General features: G+C 39.5%; 1 protein-coding gene across 28 annotated transcripts in view; it reads left to right on the forward strand.

Annotated features, from left to right (window-relative positions):
- Positions 1-20,250, forward strand: part of HTR2C (5-hydroxytryptamine receptor 2C) — a 333,447-nt gene that overhangs the window by 174,927 nt on the left and 138,270 nt on the right. Inside the window, exon 1 of one of the 28 annotated variants that reach the window (XM_038184432.2) lies at positions 11,081-11,327. The exons of 26 other annotated variants lie outside the window; for them this stretch is intronic. The gene's annotated coding sequence lies outside the window, so the exon portion shown is untranslated. Of the gene's footprint in view, positions 1-11,080; positions 11,328-18,008; positions 18,136-20,250 lie in introns of those variants that run through there. One more of the 28 variants, XM_038184435.2, reaches the window with a different exon arrangement.

The following is a 20,250-nucleotide window of genomic DNA, read 5'->3' on the forward strand; positions in this document are numbered from 1 at the left end:
AAATGTTCTTTCCTTTCTCTTCTTCCTGATCCACAGAGTATATGCCTGTATTTCCAGCAAAGGTATATTATAAGATAAAATTATTGGCGTCTTTAGAGATGGAATGACCCGGCCAGTCTTTTTGTGCTTCATCCAGGATGCTCATGGGCAGTCTGAGCTGATTTTCTCATCTATTTGGAGGGGGAAGGGGGAAAGTCCCATCTTCTGCAAAGGGCTCTTACTGACTTTATTGGGTGCAGTACGGTACATAACAGCATTCGGTAACTCTGTCGTACTTGCACTTCTTGAATCATTTTTGTTCTTTTCTAAAATATGTTCTACATATTATAAAATCACTAGGTAAACCATATAACTATGTAGGAATTGTATTATCTCTAAACGTGAATTTTTCCATTAACTTACACGATGAAATAAATTTGGAGAACATTTGAATTGGAAGCTGTGTCTTAAAAGGAAATTTTGAGAAAAATATACATCAGTGGTTAAGTAGATGACAAAGTTTTACGGATGTCACAAAAGAGAGAAATTACATGTTCAAAAGTCTGGATGGTTTTGAAGAGACTTTTGTTGACCTATGTTAACTGCAATATAGTTTTTCATCTTTTCATTGAATGTACAAAACTGTTCTATGACTGTGCCCTATGCTGTTTGCTCATTAAAGATGGTTTTACCAAAACCTATGATAAAGCAATTAGCAGCCTGTGATAACTTGACATGTGTTCTAGCTCAAGCCTTCCTCTATGCGGAGAGCCCAGCAGGAGCAGAGAGATCCTGCAGTTAACTGAGATGTGATCTTGCATTGCGGGGGATCAAGGCTCCCTGTGTCCAGCCAGGATCTGCTGGGCTCACCAGGGGGCTGCTCTTGGTGCAGAGCTCCTGCTAAGTCTAGTGCTGTAACCCCATGTTTTTCTTCATTTGTAGCCTTGAGCCCCACGTCCATCATTTTGCATGTAGTCACCAAGAGCTCCTTGATGCCACTCCCACCATAGTGATATTGTTCTGCATGAAATCCCTCCTTGTCTGCTACGGTCACTGAGTCTGACTTGAGGCTGGTTTTACCAATTGATGTGGAGACTGTAAGTTGGACCTTAGTGTGAAACTACAGCAGAACAGAAAATATGAATCAAGATTACATGCACACATCCTTTTTGTCCCTGCCTCCCCCATCTGCACCCTGATCTCTGGAAGCAGTGTGCAACATTCAAATTGTCTTGTTAGTAGTCAAATCTTGAAAAAATGATCTTTCCCAAGTACTACAGTGCCATAACCCAACTCAGAATTATGTATCATAGACAACATCTCTGCTTGTTTTATTAAAGTATAATTAATTACCATTCAAGTAGTGCTATTAGGTGTCTGTAGTCATCCGGTGCACTGAAAAATAACAACAAAGGTTCTTATTATCTAATTGTTGATGTTATACATTGTGGATGCAACCTATTAATATAGAAATACTGACACATTCATCAGGAATAATTTGCATGGTGTATTTCCTGACCTAATAATGAAAAAAAGTAGGTCAGCCTCCAAGTTTTGTGAAATGGGAATTAAATCTTTTTAGCATCAAAGTCTTCAATAGTTTTACACAAATGGTTTTACAGAAATGGTTTAAACTTGCAAACCTTGCACATTTAAAGTGTTTTTCCCATGATGATGAGTTGGAGATATTTCTAATAAATTGCAGTCGTACATCAGCAGTGGATTTCTTTGGCTTTCTCATTATCTCACTGATTTTTACAATTTAATGGAATTAAAAAGAACAAAGGACGTGCCTTACCAAACTCATTGTCATCTGAGGAAAGGATGTTTTTGAAGTGATATTTTTAAAAATGAAGTTTAGTTAATAAAAGCTTATGCAAAGCACTCTTTATTTTTTCCCCCTCCTCAAGAAGTATTCAGTTCATTGTTGTGCATTCCAGATTCTTTATTGTTGCTAGAGAGTATATATAGCATGTGATCCCTTTAAATATTAAGCTGCTAAGTCTTAACCCGGCTAGATTTTTGCAGAAGGTGTATTTGTGAAGTAGCTGTTGTATTTACGACTAAGATGATTTCAGGATTTAATCAGTGTCTACCCATCAAAACGATGATCCGCTTTCTGGAGCTTTGAGTCTTTGCTCTCATAAATGCTGGATGTTGGCATGCATTTTAGGAATACAAAGGTTTCCGTGTTGGATTAGAATTGATGCCTGTCAAATGGTGTGCTTCTCTTTGGTTGCACCTGCTCTGTAGGGAAAATTGACTGTGGTGCATGCAGGCATACTCCCCTGGCTTCAGCTAGAGGCTCCGTCCTGTCACAACCTGGCCAGCCACCTGCCTGTGTTTCCTTCCTTGATGAGTGTTATCCAGCTTCTTCAGTTGATGTGTCCCATGTTGAACTCCATGTTGCTCTGGCTGTAGCGTGGTGGCAAATGTAGAAGTACAATGAAAAAGCAAAACAGGAAGACCAAAGAACAGGCAGGGAGATTGTCATGGTGGCTCTTACACTGACCCTTATGGCATCTGGGAAAGACTCTGTATATTAGAGCCATGCACCTCCACCCATATGTTGTGCTTTATGATCTGAAGAAATGCATTATTTTGATGGACTTCTTTGTTCATTGCTTACTGTCAGTTTGAATTGTTTGGTGAAAACACACACTCAAGCTTTCCTGTTATGCCGGAATAGATTTTTAAAGATTATGCCCTTCCCCAATGCTTTCACTATTTTCTCCAGCTAAATATCACAGCTGTGAGCTCTCACCCAGCAGATATCTTGCTGCTAGATGCTCAGATGCTAACTTCTTTAATATTGCACACATTGTTAGCTGGTTGTCAGAACAGTCGTGCTCTGTAGCGTGTTTTCTGAATGAATGGTTTTTCTTTTCTGCTGTAAGGGAAGATGTTTAGCTTTGCCCATTTAATGTTTGATTGCCCTCCCCATGTACAAGATGGCACAAAGGTTCTGCTTGAAAAGCAGAGTCTTGGCTTTTTCCTACTTCTGGTCTATTAAACCCTTGTCTCCTTTACTGAAAACTGAGAATACTGTAAATCCTGAGTCCTTCTGCTTTGACTCATAAACATTGTGATCCATGAGCTGTGCTGAATCTGTCAAATATTTTTTGAGGGTAGTAACTTCTGATTATCAGAATCACAAGCCAGATATCAGATGGTTGCTGGGCATGCTCTGGTCTTGCCTCTGTGCACATTTGGGAAATGGGGGAAAATCTCTGCTTTTGGGCCTGCTTGTGGTCAGTATCTCTGAGAAGCTGTTTTTATTTTAGAGCAACAAATGTGGCAGAAGAAAATGAAATGAGGGCATGAAGAACATTCTGTCATTTGAAGAAGTGGCTGATTACATTTGCTTGGTAAATTTTTGAAGTTTTATAATAGTAACAGAAATTTTGGGGGCTGGATAGTCTTGGTGGCTGATTAAGTATTTTGAATACTTGTCTATTTTTAGAAATGAACTCAAACCAATGCTTTGTAGTATCATGAAATTATTTATGCAAAGGTTACCTCATTTCTAGGTCTAATGAAATCCCACAAAGGATACGCAAACCATTAGAGATCTGGCTTCTACGGAATTTCTAACAAGGCCAGATCATGCAGAAGAAAATATTATCTGAAATCCTATTTACTCATAGTAGTATGTTCAGATTTCATTACAGAAATGAGAATTGTTTTAGGATTCCCAGCCCTCAGTTTTTAATATTTGCTTTCTGAGAAAAAATTAGATTGATCGCAGAATAACCAGTTATCTCTGTTTAATATGACAATGTTTTCTATGTGAAATGACATGCTTCCATAAAGGTAAACATCTTCTTCCATAAAGAAGATGTGGCTACTCTTAGTCACATCTAGAGGAGAGTGCCACTGTGTAATTATGTGGGCAGGTAGGAGATCTGCAGAGGTTGGAAAGAGGGGAGAGTCCAAGTGCCTCCCCTTCCCTGCTCCCAGGTGATGGAGTACTTGGCTGGGGGAGAAGTCCATACATGCATCTACAAGGGCACGTTTAAAATCCTCTTTTAGGGGGGAAGCTTTCTTGCACTTTGTTACAGAGCAGATGCCATGGTGTAGCACTCCAAGTAAGCCTTGCACTGGTTCAAAGAAGAAAAAATGCTCCCCTAAGCTTTGGAAACAACTCATGTCTATCAGAGTGAGTGACAGACTAGGCTTGACCTGCTCTTCAAAGCCTGATTTGGGGATTTCTGTTGCCAGAATACTTTAAAGGATAAGGAGCATTGCTGTTCATTAATTAGTAAAATTGGAGCTGGCTCAAGTGTTGCTTGGAAATACTAACTATTAGGCTTTGGATTTATGCCCTGGAAGAAAAGTGAGTTTTATGTTAGTTTTCCAGTTTTCATTAATAATTTTCCTCCTCCCAAAATAATTATTCAGTTCAGGGAGTACAAACACTTCTAAGCAGATGGACCACCCTGAAGATCAGCACCGTAACATGCAAATCTTTTAGGGTGATCTTAGTGGTGCAGTAAAAGTGCTGGGTCTAACAAAGCAATGTGGCAATCATTAAGGGTGAGCTCAAAAAACTCTTGCCAGGCTTAGAAGCCCACATAACTGTCACCACTGCACTAGACAGAAAGATCAAAATGACCAACTCTGGATGATTTTCTAAATGTGACTGATGCTTGAACAGCTGTCTCAGAGTGACTATCACCAGCTATGAAGCGTTTCCTGGCAGCAAGCACCCTTTGTCCCCTTTCCCTTGCCATGTTGTCTTTTTTTCCCTGCATCTCCTCTTTTACTACATATGAGAGATCTCTGCCTTCTCCTGGCTCGCTGTACCCTTTCACATACGTCCTCACACCTGCCAGGCTTTTAGGGTTCCTGGAGGTTTGACTTACAGCTGGGGTGTGGAGCCAAGATAACACTTCGGACCTGTCCGTAACCCAGGGCCCTGTCTCTAAATACTCCCAGTGGAATTGGCCTCAGCCACTTTGAGTCTGAATGCAGAAACCTGACAATGAGCTGCAGCTCCAGTTTGGGGCTTCTGAATTGCCAATTTCCAGAGAGCAGTCGGTGTGCATGTACTAGCTCTATACTGGCACACGTTGATATACAACGTGCTGGAAACCTTTCAATTTTTTCTCATTCCTTCTATTGAAATAAATAAATAAATCAGTGTCACTGCAATACTGATAAAACTGTTCAGAGGAAGCGATGGTACAAGTGCCAAATGCTGCTACCAATCCCAAAATGTGTGATTGATGAGCAGATCTGAGAGTATCCAAATGGTTAATCTGCACTGTAGATGGCTATGTTTTTTTAGATATGATAAGAAGACGTGCCTCTTTTGTAAAATTAGAAACTGAATGTGCATAGGCATTATATAACTGAAAAACTAATACTGTATATGGCATCATGATGGATTAATATATATAGAAGTCCTTGATATGTTCTCATTTCTGTCCTGGTAGTTTATGAAAACATTTGAGAAGTTTTCATATGACCTTTAAAATTAGCTCCTAACCTGTATGGTTTCTTATCATCTTCTGTTCCATGAGCCTGAGGTGTTAAAGGATTCATAATTCAGTATATCAAAAATTGTCAGTGGCTGCACTATATGAAATTTTAAAGATTCTGAACGTACTTCTGGCATTCAGTAGTTGTATTTGTTCACTGAGATGTAATGGATATTGAATAGGACTTATCTGCTTGATATAGAAAATATATTAGGGTAATTACATATGCCTACACTTGGTATATATTTCAATCTTTTTCTGCCAAGAGGACTGGTAAAAGAGAACGCCAACTTTCTGCATTTTATGAAGACACAGTTGAGAATTTTTGAATTCATGAGAGAGAGATGCCTGTGTGAAGGACAGTGCTTCTTCCCTGTGTGCTAGCACACAAATCTGGATTTTGTTCTGTTTATCTAGCGAACCTCTATGCCTTTGAATCTTCTGTATTTTACTGACTTGCAGAGATTGTATCCTCAGTTTTTATAAGCACGGGAACCTTCTTCTGAAGGATGTACGTGTATGATAATGGATGATTTAGTAACGGATTGTATTCTGTCCATTCTTTTCCAATTTAAGATTATGGATATCAGCTGCTTAATTGATCTAATAAAAAAACTTGGGTACTTTATCTGATAGTATGACAGGTCTGTATGGGACTTAAGTATCATGAAAGGCAGATGCTCTGTGGTCCAAATAATGCTTACTGCTGACAGTTCTTTCTGCAATAAATCGGTTCTCTCATTATGTGGGTCAGGTGAGTATCCATAAGGATCGGAGGCTGCTTTAGAATTTTGTCTCCTGCAGCTTCTGGCAAAGGCTGGCTTTCAACCGGGAACAGGCATGGTTCGCTGACCTAGTGCAGGATGTCAGTGAATGTAGCTATTTTGCTGAACATGCAGTGTGTTTGGGATTGACTGAAACTCCACTGAATGTTATTTTTGCAGTGGCTAAGCAGTTCCTTTAGGTCATGACCAGGAAACTTACACTTTTTTTATTTGGTGTGAATAGAAGGATTTTAATCTGACTTTATTTATTATGTGAATCGATGCTTGGAAAGAAGAACTGCATTTTGGAATCTGACTGGATTCATAGACACTGTTATACTATATTTTATGCTGCTATAGCAACATACAAGCGCAACGGGTTAGAAATCTCCCAGATATTAGGGTAACTGAATTAAAGCAACTATTGAGCAAGGTTGTGTTTGCATAACAAAGCCAGGTTTTGCCTGTACTCCTGCAGTTCTGACCTTGTTTCAGGTAAAGGGCTATCCTTGACTCTCGAGAAATAGACTCATTCAAGATAAACCATTTCAGCTAAGATGAAGAGTATGAGAATAGACATTTGGTGTTATCCTACGGTGATTCAGAATTGTGAGTGTATATTTAGGCTGCTGAGTATACTTGAAGATGTCTTTAAGAATATTTAAAAAGGTATGATGAATGGTAAGAAGAATCAAATTCTCAAGCTTAAGTTCCTCATCTGTGAAATAAAGATGAAGAAATTTTTAATTTACATAAAAATGCTATGGAAAAGGTGACTTCTGGAAGGCTCAAAGCAGGGAGGAAATAGCAAGAACTTATTATGAACTGTTCAGAATCTTATGAGTTCTTTTTTTTTTTTTTTTTTCCTGGCCTGCTCTTAATATTTTAGGAGAGGACTGAAGCTGGCAACAGATGATGGCATTGAAAACATTATGAAGCTAAGAATACTGTACTGCTTTCTGTATATGTTTCCTCTCCTCTAGGACAGAAAGAAAAAAAAAATTAATGAGCATCATTCATGGGAAGAAATCTCAGGAAAATTTTATATGGGTCCTTTTCATTTGAAAACCACCTTCCTACCACCTCCTGCCTAAAAGAACAGTCCCGTTAGCCCTCAGAGAATCTCCCATTAGCACGCAGAGAATCTGATCTTTCTCATGTTTTCTGAGTCAAAGTGAGAGATAGAAAGAGGAAAACTGTTGTGGTGTTGCTCTGCTTTTAATCCAATGTTTGTCGGCTTTTTAAAACAAAACAACAACAAAAAATAATAAAAAGTGCTAATGTATCTATTGCATTCAGATCTACTGTCAGAGATTCCTAATATGCCTCCAGTGCATCTTTTCTGCTGTGATTTTGTAAATACCTAGCTACAATAACCATAAAAACATCTGTGGATTTTAATACAGAAATTATTATATTAACCCTGAAGCATAAAGTTCTGGAACTGTTTAGTACTGTTTCACAAAAAGTTTTGAAATTGTTTACTGCTGACAAGATCGTGAGAGTTTTTCATATTTTATGGAGTGTTCCTAGCAATTTATTAATAATGTGTTTTTAAAGATCCATGTAATAGAACAAGTGTTTAAAAAACGCAAGTGCAGCTGTTTTAAAAACTTCTCTTTAATGCACTGATGAATCTGTTGGCTTCCAGTAACACTGCAAAGCCATTAGACTGATATATTGATAATTGCAATTAAACTTGTGTTATTTCCTGTGCACTTTCTTCTTAACAGGCTTTTTGTTGTAGTCCTTTTTTCTTTTTTTTCTTTTTTTTTTTTTTTTTTCTTTTTAATTTACCACGTTTTAAATAATTATTTTCCTCTACAAGTGAATCTTTGGGATTGCTTTGGTCACACATACTCTTCTTTCAGTAGACACCAATTCCCAATGCTGCTACAGTGATTAGGTCACAAGATGTTGATTTTCCTTAATGAAGATACTTGCTACGATTTATCTGACCTGGTTCTATATTGTCCTCATTGTACATGCTGTGTGTATTTGTCACGTACACAGCGCATGCAATGTGGACATAATGGAGCTCAGTTTACACCTGACAAGGAGATATAAAACACCTGCAAGAAATGATGGTGGTGGTGGTGGTCTTAAGAATTGTTTATTTGTGTGGGTGCACAGATGTCCATACTATCTAGGAGAACTTATTGTATGTGAGATTGAGTCCAAAAATTGTGTTGTAGATGCAGTTTATTAGTGAGAAAAAGGCAGTGTCAAGAACTTACAGGATCGTTGTAGCTATCCAGATCTCCTCAAAGAAACATTAGCAGGATTTAAATAGTACAGTAATCTAATTTTGGCCAATTTTAGGTTCATACGTTCTTGTGTTGTCATTATTGTTTTCTATATTTTTTAACATGATGTTTATTGTTCTACCACTTAGAATTTGGGGAAAAGATGCTCTTTTCATAAAAAAAAAAAAAAAGGACATTATTTAAATTCCGTGCGAACATTTGTTTCTTTTTCTTTCCCTTTTAAAATAGAAAAACAAAACAAACTGAATCTTCTGTTTTTATTTTTAATAAAAAGCTGTTATTTTAATTCCAGTGTTCTGAAAATGTTAGTACAGGCAACATGCTTTCAGTGCTGGTTTTTAGTTTGGGCAACTTTAGTCACGAATCTGCATGAACAAAACCAACATCACATCCCATGGTCTCTCTGCCACAAATTAGAACTTTCAAACAATTTTTTCCCCTCAAATTTTTTTGAGATTTTTTTTTTTTTTTTTTTTTTATGAATAGGAGTTATCCTGATACATGCTCAGATATCTGGAATTAGATGTTTACAAGCAAAAACTGTTACAAAGGCAAACATTGCACTTGAAGTTACTTGTAGAGGCTGCAAAAATGAAAGTCCATTCTCAACTGGATGTAGTATGAATCTGTAACAGGACAAAAACAGCTTTCTGTAGACCTGAACCCCTGCTCAAGAACAGGAGCTGCATGGGAAAAAGAAAAAAAGAATTGAATCTTTTACTGTGTTAAAATGAAATTTAAAAATGGGGGTGGGGGAAATATGTTTTCAGTGACAGTGATGGAAATGCTAACAAATAGCTATCTCAGGGGAACTGTACTATGTATTATGCCAGTTGCTGCTGGAAACATTATTTCATTTTGTGGGAGTTTTTAAGAGCTTTGCATTTCATAGGATTAGTAATTATGATGTTTCGTATTATTGCTTGTTTGTTTTAAATGGAGAAGAAGACTGAATAAAATGGCTAAAGCTTCTGGTTGAAAAAGGTGTTATCCCTCCCCTAGAACCGGTGCTGCCCTTGCTGCCATGCAGTGGGCTGTGAGCCATGTCCTTCACGTCCAAGCATGCTACAGCCAACAGTGATGAAAGGTGCATGGTGCTTTCCTGCCTCATTTTGTTGCATAAATGATGGCAATTAGAATACATAGCACGTTGCTTCATTTGCCAGTCTTGCAAGGTGCTCCAGGAGCCACAGTCATAACAGAGCCTGCTTTCCTCTGAGTTTGCTCCGTCTCCTACTTGTGCAGCATTTACTCAGGCTTTTGGTATATGATGCACAGAGACATCACTGCATAGAAACAAGAAGAAATAAATGCTTCCTAGGCTATCAAAAACCCCAATGGAACAGTACTCGTATTAGAAGTTTGTGGGATCAGCTCAGTAGCCTTATCTCATTATCTGCCCTGAGTCTACAGTTAATACAATTAAAGACTTGATGTGAGATGTTGAAAAGTAGTTTCTGATGTTGGAAAAAATGGTATCCAGTGTGGAGAGTACTGTGAGTGAGAGCAGTGCTTACTTCCAGGCGGTTTAGGGCTTAACTCATGGAAAGTTCAGCCCTGTAGGTGATTCACATATGGCTGGTGGGAAACGAATAAGCTCTGTTCTGACCTCACTTCATTGGCCCCACTGTAACAGTGGCCTCCTCCAAAGGCAGGACCTCTACTTTACTGGGAAGGTTTTCCTTCCTTTTTTTTTTTTTTCTTCCCATTTCTTAAATTGTTATTTGCATTAATCCAATTGCTGGAAAGATTATAGGCCCAGAATAAAATCCAGTTGTAATTAAAAATGTAAAAGCGGCTTATGTTTTTAGGCCAAAGTTATTAGAGGAAGCTATCAGCGTACCAATATTAATACTCCAGTCGCAGCTGGGGGGCTGTTACCATGATGAATGTGTCTGATAATGGGCTTTGTTATCGAGCAGTTTATGGTAGATAACTTTTGCTCATGTCTGCTTCATATCTGTTATTTATGTCATAAGATACACAACAGTTTTCTTCTTGCTGTCCTTGTGGGTATCCCTGGTTTTTTTTGTTTTTTTTTTTTTGTTTTTTTTTTTTTCCATATTTCTGGAACACTGCTGTTTAGAAACTAATCAAGCTATATCGCAAAAGTAAGAAGAGTTATTGAGGGGATGTTTAGGGCACAGAAGTGGTAATTGCCCTCTGTAAGATGACTGGGGTATGTTCCCATCTTCAACATATACATCTTAGGCTATATTTTCATAACAAACATCCCCTTATCAAACATCCTCTCTGCATTTGTAGTTTTCATTGATCCTCTGCGATCATAAAGAAAAATGGTAAGTCAGAACAGTTCTCACCCATTCAGTTATCCACACCATGTGTCTGATACTGTGGCACACAGTTGTCTGGTTATTCAGTTTGCAAACCTGCTTTGTAAATCTTTCTGAGTAGAGTACTTTTTAATTACCTCTTTCGAATTAAGTCAGTACAGGGGCTAGAACTACTTATTAGTGTGTATTTTTTAATGCAGATTGAAATTTTCTCTGGCCTTCACTTTCTTCAAATGGGAGGTGTTTTGTTTCATCTCCATCATTTTGAATTAATGTTTTTATTTATTTTTTTTTTTTGTAAAGGAAAACATGATGAAAAACTGTTATTCTGTGATGAAGGATTTAGTTGAAAAATTATGGACCAGATTGGTGCTCAAACTGCATTCTTCAGACTCTCTTTCATCCAGATTGTGCTTTACTTACCAGACTCAAACATCCGTCACTTGACAGTGCACGGTGTTGGTCCTCTGATGACGAATGGGGTTTATAGCTGAAGCTGTGAATGAAGTCTTCCAGAGCAACAGTGCTAAATTGCCAGAGGTATGCAAACAAATACCTTACCAAGTGTCATTTTATCAGCCTGTGAACTGCAGAGAATTTTCAATGTAGTAAACTCTTTCTGATGTTTCTTTCTCTTTTGGGTATTCTGATAATTTGGAGTTAGTTTTTCTGATTTGTGTTCCCAGCTCCTTTCTCCTTTTCAGGAAGATGTTTCTGTCTCTCCTCCCAGTAACAGTGTATTCTTTCTTTGTTCTCTTGTCAATGCATGGTGCTTTTTTTTTTTTTTTTTTTTTTTTTTTTTTTAATGTTACTCTCTCTTGTCTAGGGAAGCTTTCTGTGGTCTGTTCAACATTGTTATGTCCCAGGAAGGGGCTGAGGTACAGGCTCCTGTGCCTTGTTTGGCTCTTCAAGAGCACAGAGCTCTTGCTCTGTGCTGGGGTTCATCTGCTCCCATCCAGCCTGTCAGTGTTATTTGTGTTCTGGGGTGCCTGGTGGCATAGTGCCAGCTGCTAGTTAAAGTTGTTTTTGAAATGTTTATTTACATTAAATAAATTTAGTCTCTAGGCTGTGCTGAGAAATTCTCTGCATCTTTAGCCTGTACTAGCAAGAAAGATGCTGTGCCAAAAACTCAGAGATTTCACAAGAGGCAGCATTAGAAGACTACATGTTTTTAGTGCTGTGTACAGCTGAAGAATTCCAAATTTAGTATTGTGTGCATGTTGTGGAAAATACCAACTCAGGAAAAACACTGCAAAGGAGAAGTGCAAAAAGTCAGCAGAGCTTTCCTTCATATATTTCCACTTTAGAAGTCATGAACCCCAGTGAAATGCTTATTTTTCTTCTGCTAACACACTTGCAGCTCTACTGTATGCAGCATAAAATTTGCTTTTTGCCATCAACACTCTTGATCAGTTCTTTTGTTTGTGATAGCAGCAGCATTTCATGTGCATGATAGTGGCTGGGAAGATGGAGTGCTGGGGACGGAAAAAGCTTATTGTAAGATATTTCATACAGGGAGAACTTGAGACTTTGCCTCTCAGCCTAAATAACTCCTAATGAAAAGATCACATCATTTTGGATGTTCTGTAGAGATCCCAGTCACCTTAACTAAAACTGGTCGTGCAGTAGGCCTCTGAACTGATGAGCACCACAGTTGTTTTTGTGTTTGTTTGTTGTTTGTTTTTTTTTTAACCTGCTCTCCTTGTACACCACTTGCATCAGGGATTGAAAGGCTGCTCCCCCGTGCCTGGTGCCCAGGCAGCTCCCAGTGCAGGGAGCAGCTCGGCTGCAGCAGTGTTTCTTCATCTCCTGCCATCACTTGTGCTGCTGTACTCTGCCAGCCAGCCATCTACAGAGAGTCCTTAAATGAGTCCTTATGGGCCGTGCTGGGTGTTTTATGGGTGTGTACATGCCTGCAGGTAAAAGTGCTTCATTCTGCATCCTTCTTGTTGTCTTCTTTTGCTGAAGATTTGTCTGGCTTTGCTGGATCAGGAGAGTTGAGCGGAGACCAATGGGTCTGTGAGAGAAGAGCTTGGCGTTTGCTTGGCGCTGGTCACTGCCCTGCTGGTGTTCGAGAACAGCGAAGCCTCAGGGTGGTGCTTGGGCTCTCAGCTGAAGGTGATGGCTGTGAAGCCATGTGAGAAATGTGGTCTGCGTAGGTCCTGGGGCTGGGCTGTGGAAGTGGGGGCAAAACTGAGGACTGCCAGCTCCTGCAGGCAGCTTTTGCTCATCATTTCTGAGGCTGGGACATGTCATTAGCTGTCAAGGAAGTGCCAATAAGTCTCAGTGTAGCTGAGTGAGAAGAGAACTGCAGGCTGATGTCTTCCCAGTCTCAGGGAAAGCTGTGCCTTGTGTCTAAAAATAGGTTTGATGGGTTCTGCCCTCAGTACTGGGGATAAGAGGAGCCTGCATTTTTTGCTATGTTAATGTCTTTCTGATTAGTTTATCTTAATTTCTTTATGTATTTTTCTTACAATCCATTTTCTTTCCTTTGTTTGTTTCTTATTCCATCATTTCCTTCTCACTCTCTAGGATTACGCTTTGTATGAAAAATGTTGTGGTGGAACTACCAGATATATTTGGGTTGAGCTTTTACCTATCCAACAGTTACGAAAGCTGTAGACCTTTTTAGTGACTGGCACCGGTGAACAAAGTTTCTTCTGTCATTTTTTACCATACTTCCTTGTGTAATGTTAAAGTATTTGTAGTACTGTAACTTTTAGTATGTATATTTTTGAATTATTAAGATAATGTAGATTTGAAGTTGGGCAGATATATCCCAAAGGCTGTGTAAGAATGAATTCACTGCTATTGATGGTCACTCAATTCTGATTAAAAAATGACATGAAGAGTTACATGTTGAAAAAGGACATAACACAAATAATTTAAATATTTTTCTCATGTTTGAGAATATTTGTGGTGTCTGATTGAGCTGGTAAGCAAAATAAAGACAGATGGCAATGAATTCATTCCAACATGTTTTCATTCTGGTACGACTATTCCGACTTCTCACAGCACTTGTGCAAATGATCTTGTTTAAACCTCCCTTGCAGTTGCTGTCCACACACAGTTCAGGGAATTCAGAAGTAGAATGGTTATAATATGTATAGACTATTGATTTTTTGTATGAATAATAAAACGAAAATAAATGGAAAGAGGAGCTGCCTGTAATTAACCTGCATGCTCAGACCTGCAGTGAGTAAGAACTTAACTCTTTCTCCTTTAAAGTCAATACCAAAACTTAGTGGGATTAGAACAGAGTTTCTCTTATTTTAGGAAGTTGAAGTTTGAAGATAACACAGTGATACACAATGCTATCTTTGTTAGAAATAGAGAGAACACTGGTCTTTGTACAAGCAATGAGCAGCTAGAGCAGTTACCTGTACCATCTCTTGGGCAGCCCTATTCCACACCATCCAGCAGCTCCTATCTGCAACTGGGCTCTGCCAGGGTGTAGTTACAGGAACGGTCAGTAAACATGCTGGGATGAAAGGCAATATGCTTAATATTTAGTTCACTTCAAAAAAAAAAAAAAAAAGGGGAGGAAAGAGAAGGCTTTGCAAGGCCCATAACTGTTTGTAGTTGTTGTTTTGCCTAATGATGCAGAGGTTCCTGAAGCTCCTGCCCTAAATAGATACAATCTTTAGCATATTTATCTTAAGGGAATAATTATATTGTCCAATAACTTCATCTGTTACTCTAAGGAAATACTTGACATTTCAAGTATTACATTAACCAGTCAGTGTCTTGTCCTATTCCTTTGCCATATTTTAAAGGTGCCCACTATCTTGATACTTTCTGTACGGAAAAGATACTAAAACCCATGTATATTGCTGGAAATGCTGTACTTCTGTATGAAAAGGTATGCAGAAAACACAATAACAATGTAGTATACTCTGCAATATAAATTGTTATTTTTTGAGACGTCTGCACAGAAATTGCTTAACTGCTCAATTTGTTTAGTTCTTCTGTTCTTCTATGTAAAGTATTGCTGCTATTGTTTTTTGGATCTGAGACAACATATGCCTCGAGTATAGCAGATTAAACTTGTTTTGCCTTGCAGTTAAGCACCCTTACAGTGACTGTAGTGTGGATATGTTCTACCATTATCCTTCTCAATCCACCTCTCCATCCACCCACACTGCCTGTGCTGGGTGTGTGCACAGAAAGAGCAGAGAAGATGAGTCCAGTTTAGCACCTTTCTGCTTCCCACCTTTCTCTACGTCCTTCATTCCTGGAAGATGATATATAATCTGCTGCAAACTGCCAGTACCTGGGAGGGAAGAATGCCTGCAGAATATAAGCCATATAGGGACTGTCTTGATAGGGCTGCTGAAAGTCAAGTATAGTGCCATGTGTCCATCATAAAACATTAGAGTTGTGTGCGAGGAGGTGTTAAAGGAGGAGAACATTAGTGTCCCTATGGGAGCACTGTTTGCCTGTGCTAATAGCCTCCTGCAGCTCAGAGCAAATGCAGTCCTGGCAGCAATGGTAACTGTTAGCACTCATACCAACCCTAGCAGGGCTCTGGGTGCTGCCTGGGATTTCCGCAGCAGTCTCTCTCTAATCGAGTTTGGGCTGACTTTTTACACCTCCCACAGTCACAGTCTGTCCCAAGCCAAAGCGATGCTTAGCATATTCAGAAATGAAGGTGGCTGTGGAATTGTGGTAAGAAGGTTCCAAGTGAGGCGACTGCAAAACCGTGGTGCTTCAGTGGTGAAACACTAATTATTAATCCTGACTTCCTTGCCTTTCAGCAGGGCTAATTAGCTCCCAGCAGTGTCAGGTTAAAGTAACTGTATAGCAGAGTGCTTCGTGCAGAATGCTAGCAAACTTACAGCAAAGGTGGAGTAAGGCAGCACATGGGTGCCCTGTGAGTGATGTGGCCATGCCTGAGCAGCAAGCTGCTGTCAGCCAGGCTGCTGCTCCTGATTTCAGCCTCTCTGCATAGCTCAGGCCAACACTTTTTCTGCTGCTGAGCGTTCTGTTCCTGTGGTTTCTCATTTTGTACCAAGCTTTGCACATACATGCTTTTTATTATTATTAGTTTTATTTTTCACATTTAAAGTAGTTTCTTTTTCCAGCAGAGTGATATTGTCGGGAGAATTTGGCATTCAGGATACTAAAATTTTCTGACTCTCTATGTTAATGGCACATCCATTAATGTAAATTTATTTTTTTCCCCTAGACATAGCAGACCAAACAAAAAGAAAAGCATAGATAGTGAGGTTAAGTACTGCATGCTAAAAATGTCGCACTGTTCTGTGCTGGATGTGGTGAGAGGATCACAAGTACTTCAGTAGAAGGAAAGAGAGATGGAAAATTGGGGGGGAGGGGAAAGACAGGTTTTGTCCATTTTGTGGCAAGGGTGGGAAGGAAGATGTTGAAAACTGTAGACAAAAGATGCAGGCTAGGATTACAAAGATCCAGAACAAGCTTGTTCAGGCTCTAGCTGGTATTGTGGAAGAGGGGGACAAAGTATTAGCAGTTCAGGGTGAGGCAAGTGCATCCAGCAACCCTGTCCATGTATCTCTCCCCTGCAGTGGTGTAGGGAAAGCCTCTTGAGACCCTGCCAGCAGCACCATCCTCACTTTTGGGGATGTTTTTTTTTTGTTTGTTTTTGTTGTTTTGTTTTGTTTTGTTTTTGCTATTGGTTGTGCATGGCTCATCTTTCCTTACTGTCAACAGTTTGCAGGTATCAGCTGAGACTGCATCTCTCACCTCTACTTCATGCCAAGAAAAGATGTGAGAAAGGGTGTGAATGGGCAAGAGGGCAGGTGGCACCATGGTAAACGTGCTCCATACTGCTTTGTGGTGTCTGGAGTGACATCTAAGACCCTTTTATTACAAGTCTAATTTATGGAAGAAATAAGAAATATATTTTTTTTTATTTATTTGTTGTTTTTTTGCCACCAAAATAGGGTGCTGTTAAGGGGAACATACTTTGTTTGTGTACCCTCTGTCACATTTTATGGCGTTTATCATAGTACTGTAGGATGTGCAGCATGTGCTGTAGTCTCACTTAGTCCGGTCTGCTGCATTTTCTATAATCAAACAATGTTATTTTTTTCTTTCTGCCTCTCCTTTTCCACGTTCAGCTCTTCCTTTTTGTTCCAGATACCGATTTTAATGAACTTTTGAGAGAAAGCTTTCACAGAAGCATGGGTCCAGCATGCTGGTGTGAATGTACTTAGCTCCTGTCACAGCTTGAATGCTTATAGGAAGAAGTGGTGTTGCCAAGCCTTAGCACTGACAGCACTAGGGAATGTTTTCACAAGACAGAGATAATAGCATGTCTACAGCAAATAAAGAGGTGCATTAGACTTGTTCATGTCTTGAACATAATAGCAGAGTAACACTTCACCACATGAAGATAGCCAAACTATTCTGCTCTGTGACACGAAAGATTTTAAGCAGCTATTTCACCCCATCACCATGATGCTGTTGTTATTTGAGAGTTATCCCCTTTAAAGTTAGTGTAGCTGTGCCAAAATGCACTGTGCTTTTGCAGGCAGTTCTCATTCCCATGGGAATTTTGTGCGTCTCTGCTAACTGTCACTTTTGACAAACTCCTGACTTGTTTAGGTGTGACCTCTGTAATGTCATTGCTTGTTAATCCTCTTTCCATCACAGATTATGGAAAGACCTGGCCATGTGTTATTTTAACTGAATTATTTCTAAGTTCACAGATAATGATATTTCTGGTTTCTGCTAAATACCCTCTGCTAGCAAAAAGTTTGGTGGCAAGTTCATTCTGGTCACACAGACCTCCTGGAGACTCACTTTGCAATTCTCTGCTCAACTATGGATAGGTGCAGAGTCAGTCTGGCTTTGTAATGAGCTCACATTCTCAGAGTGATAATACCTTGTCATTCGTGCTCTTCTGTTCAGGGTATCAGTTATGTAAAAAATAATTAAAAAAAAAGATCCAAACTGTGCTGCATGGTTTCCCTTGCAAAGGTTACGTGGTTTAGGTAGGTAGACTGGGTTTAAGTGTTTACTTGTAATGTGTGAAAGATTTCAGAAAAGTATGACCTTGCTGTGCTACAGGATTTCTCAGTGGAAACACTTTCACATTAAATAGAGAAGAAAGATGAGAAGTTTGTCTGAGGGCCAAATGCATGATTCATATCATTAGGGTGAAGTTAGGCACTTCATTTCATCTTCTTATGCCTGAGAGTAAGCCTATGCTTTCTCCCTCGGAGCAACAAATTTCTTTTTTTTCTGAGGGATCCGTCCTCTGCTTCCACCTGCTCATCAAAGGGTCATGATAATTTTTGTGAAGCACCAATGGGAGTTTCCCTGGAGTTGTCACATCGCCATCAAGTGGCTGTGGCCTTTGAGGATGGTAAGAACCAGAACCAAAATGTGTCTGAGGATGTCTGATTTTTGGCTTCGTTTCTTCCTCCCCCAGTCTTTCTATTTTTTGATTCTATTTTTGTTCCAGGGTATGTCAGTGGCGGGGCCAAGGGAGGAGGGGAAATGAATGTCTGATTGGAAATATGATTTCAGAACGTTATGTATGATAAGTGTAAATGATGGAGGATAAACAGTATGTCCCTACAAAGCTGTGTGTGCAAAGGAGCATCTTGTATCGGAGAGCCTATAAAGGAATGTGATAGCTTGGGTCTTCAGTCACTTTTAGAGGGGTGAAGGGTTTTTGTACTTTGAGGAAGCTGGGTGATCATTCCTTTTTGTTGCTCAGCTATCAGGACTGATTGAAGCTGTAGAAAATTTGCCTTGTCAGGGATGTTTTCAATGAAATTTCAAATTTTAACAGGTGGATGTTTCTGAGAAATCTTATTCTTCATATTGATACAATTCTGAAGTGGAAGAGACAAAAAGTATTTTAGTGGAAATGCTTACAAAAATACTGCTCTGTGTCTGGACCAGATCTATGTAGCAGTTGCTAGGAGCCAAAAATGAGTGTGGCACTTCAGAATCTGACTTGATGTGTGGGAACTAATTTTTATTTAGAACGAAATAAGATCACATGGCTGCATAGATATTTTGTTTGCTTTCTTTTCCCCCCAGTTCTCCTTGCCAACTTGGGCTGAAATTAGAACAGGGCAAGTCACTAAATTGCTACAAGAAACTGGTTTTTAATAGTTTTGACTTAGCAACCTAGAATTAAAGTTCATGTGTGTCAGACGGCATCTAAATTACTGAGGATACACTTATATATTTATCTATTTTCCTCCAGCAAAACTAAACTTTTAATTTTCAGGGCAGCCTTTTGCCTCCATTTGTGCATTTGCTATTTTTGTTGTTTGATGCTTTCCTGTGGTATCAGGCTTCTCAGTGAGTTGTACCTTCCTGCTTTCCACATGGATGTAACCAGTTATCAAGACCTTTGCCCAAAAGCCTATTCAATAACTGCTCTGAATTCTAAGAATGATATTACAGAATGAGCAAACAGTTTATTCCTTATCACTAGGTGTAGTATTAAACATTTGCACTGCCCTTGTACATGTGAGAACGAGTCACTTCTATTATGAATGGTTCAATTACCCATGGCAATTGTTTTTCGGAGTTGTAAGAGGCTTCATTATGTTTCAGATTCTCTTGGAGAAGAGATGTTGCTTGCCTGGAAAACCATAGTCTTTACGGAAATTTGTTACGAGAATCAGTGCATGGGGGAGGCTGTGATTTCCCCTTGATTTAGCATAGTTTTCCTTTCTGCTATGATGTTCTGTGTCTTTATACAGAGAATTATATCTCTTATGCAACTGTGGCAGAAGCAGTCTAATAAGAAAGGGTCTTTGTTTAGAAATAAGTCTGGGAAAAGACTAGGATTGTTTTAGAGGTTCTTTAGAAGTCAGGAAGATGAAACCTTGACCTTCAGGAAGGCAATCATGTGAAGTAACTCAGCCCTAATGGTGAAGACAGGAGCTAAGAGAATGCTGAGAAGCGCTCATACGAGGTGTGCCTTGCCACCCCTGCTAGAAAATGGGCAGTAACAGCAGAGCCAGCCCCCTCATCTGTGGTTTCATAGCTCAGTTAGCTTGGCAGAGATCAAACCCTGCCCTATTTGTTCAGGAACGGGAAGAAAAGCAATTCAAACATTGCTGCTACCAGCAAAAATGATTTATGGGGAGATCATTTTCTAACCATCTATGCTTGTTCTAGTCTCTTCGAATGGCATCCTGCCCAATGGTAAGTCAGTTGGATCGTGTCACAAGGGCACAAGTACCAAGCAGCAATGTGCTTAGACAAGATGGCTGTATCATCCAAGAGGTGCAATCTCCATGGTAATCCATCCTTGGGGCAGGCAGGGAGCCACTTGCCTTTCCTTATGCTTCACTGTACTTCTGAGTTCCCTATAATGCTGCTCGAATGCCTCTGAAATGAAGATAAAAGCGCAAATGTCACAGAGCCTTGTGGTTGCCAAGAAGAAAATTCAGATGTTGCAGGCACAGGGGGGAATTGTGAATGCAGGAAGAAATCAGGATATCTTTGGCTG

The sequence above is a fragment of the Anas platyrhynchos genome, chromosome 10, assembly GCF_047663525.1.
Source record: "Anas platyrhynchos isolate ZD024472 breed Pekin duck chromosome 10, IASCAAS_PekinDuck_T2T, whole genome shotgun sequence".
In the NCBI taxonomy this organism is placed as follows: Eukaryota; Metazoa; Chordata; class Aves; order Anseriformes; family Anatidae; genus Anas; species Anas platyrhynchos.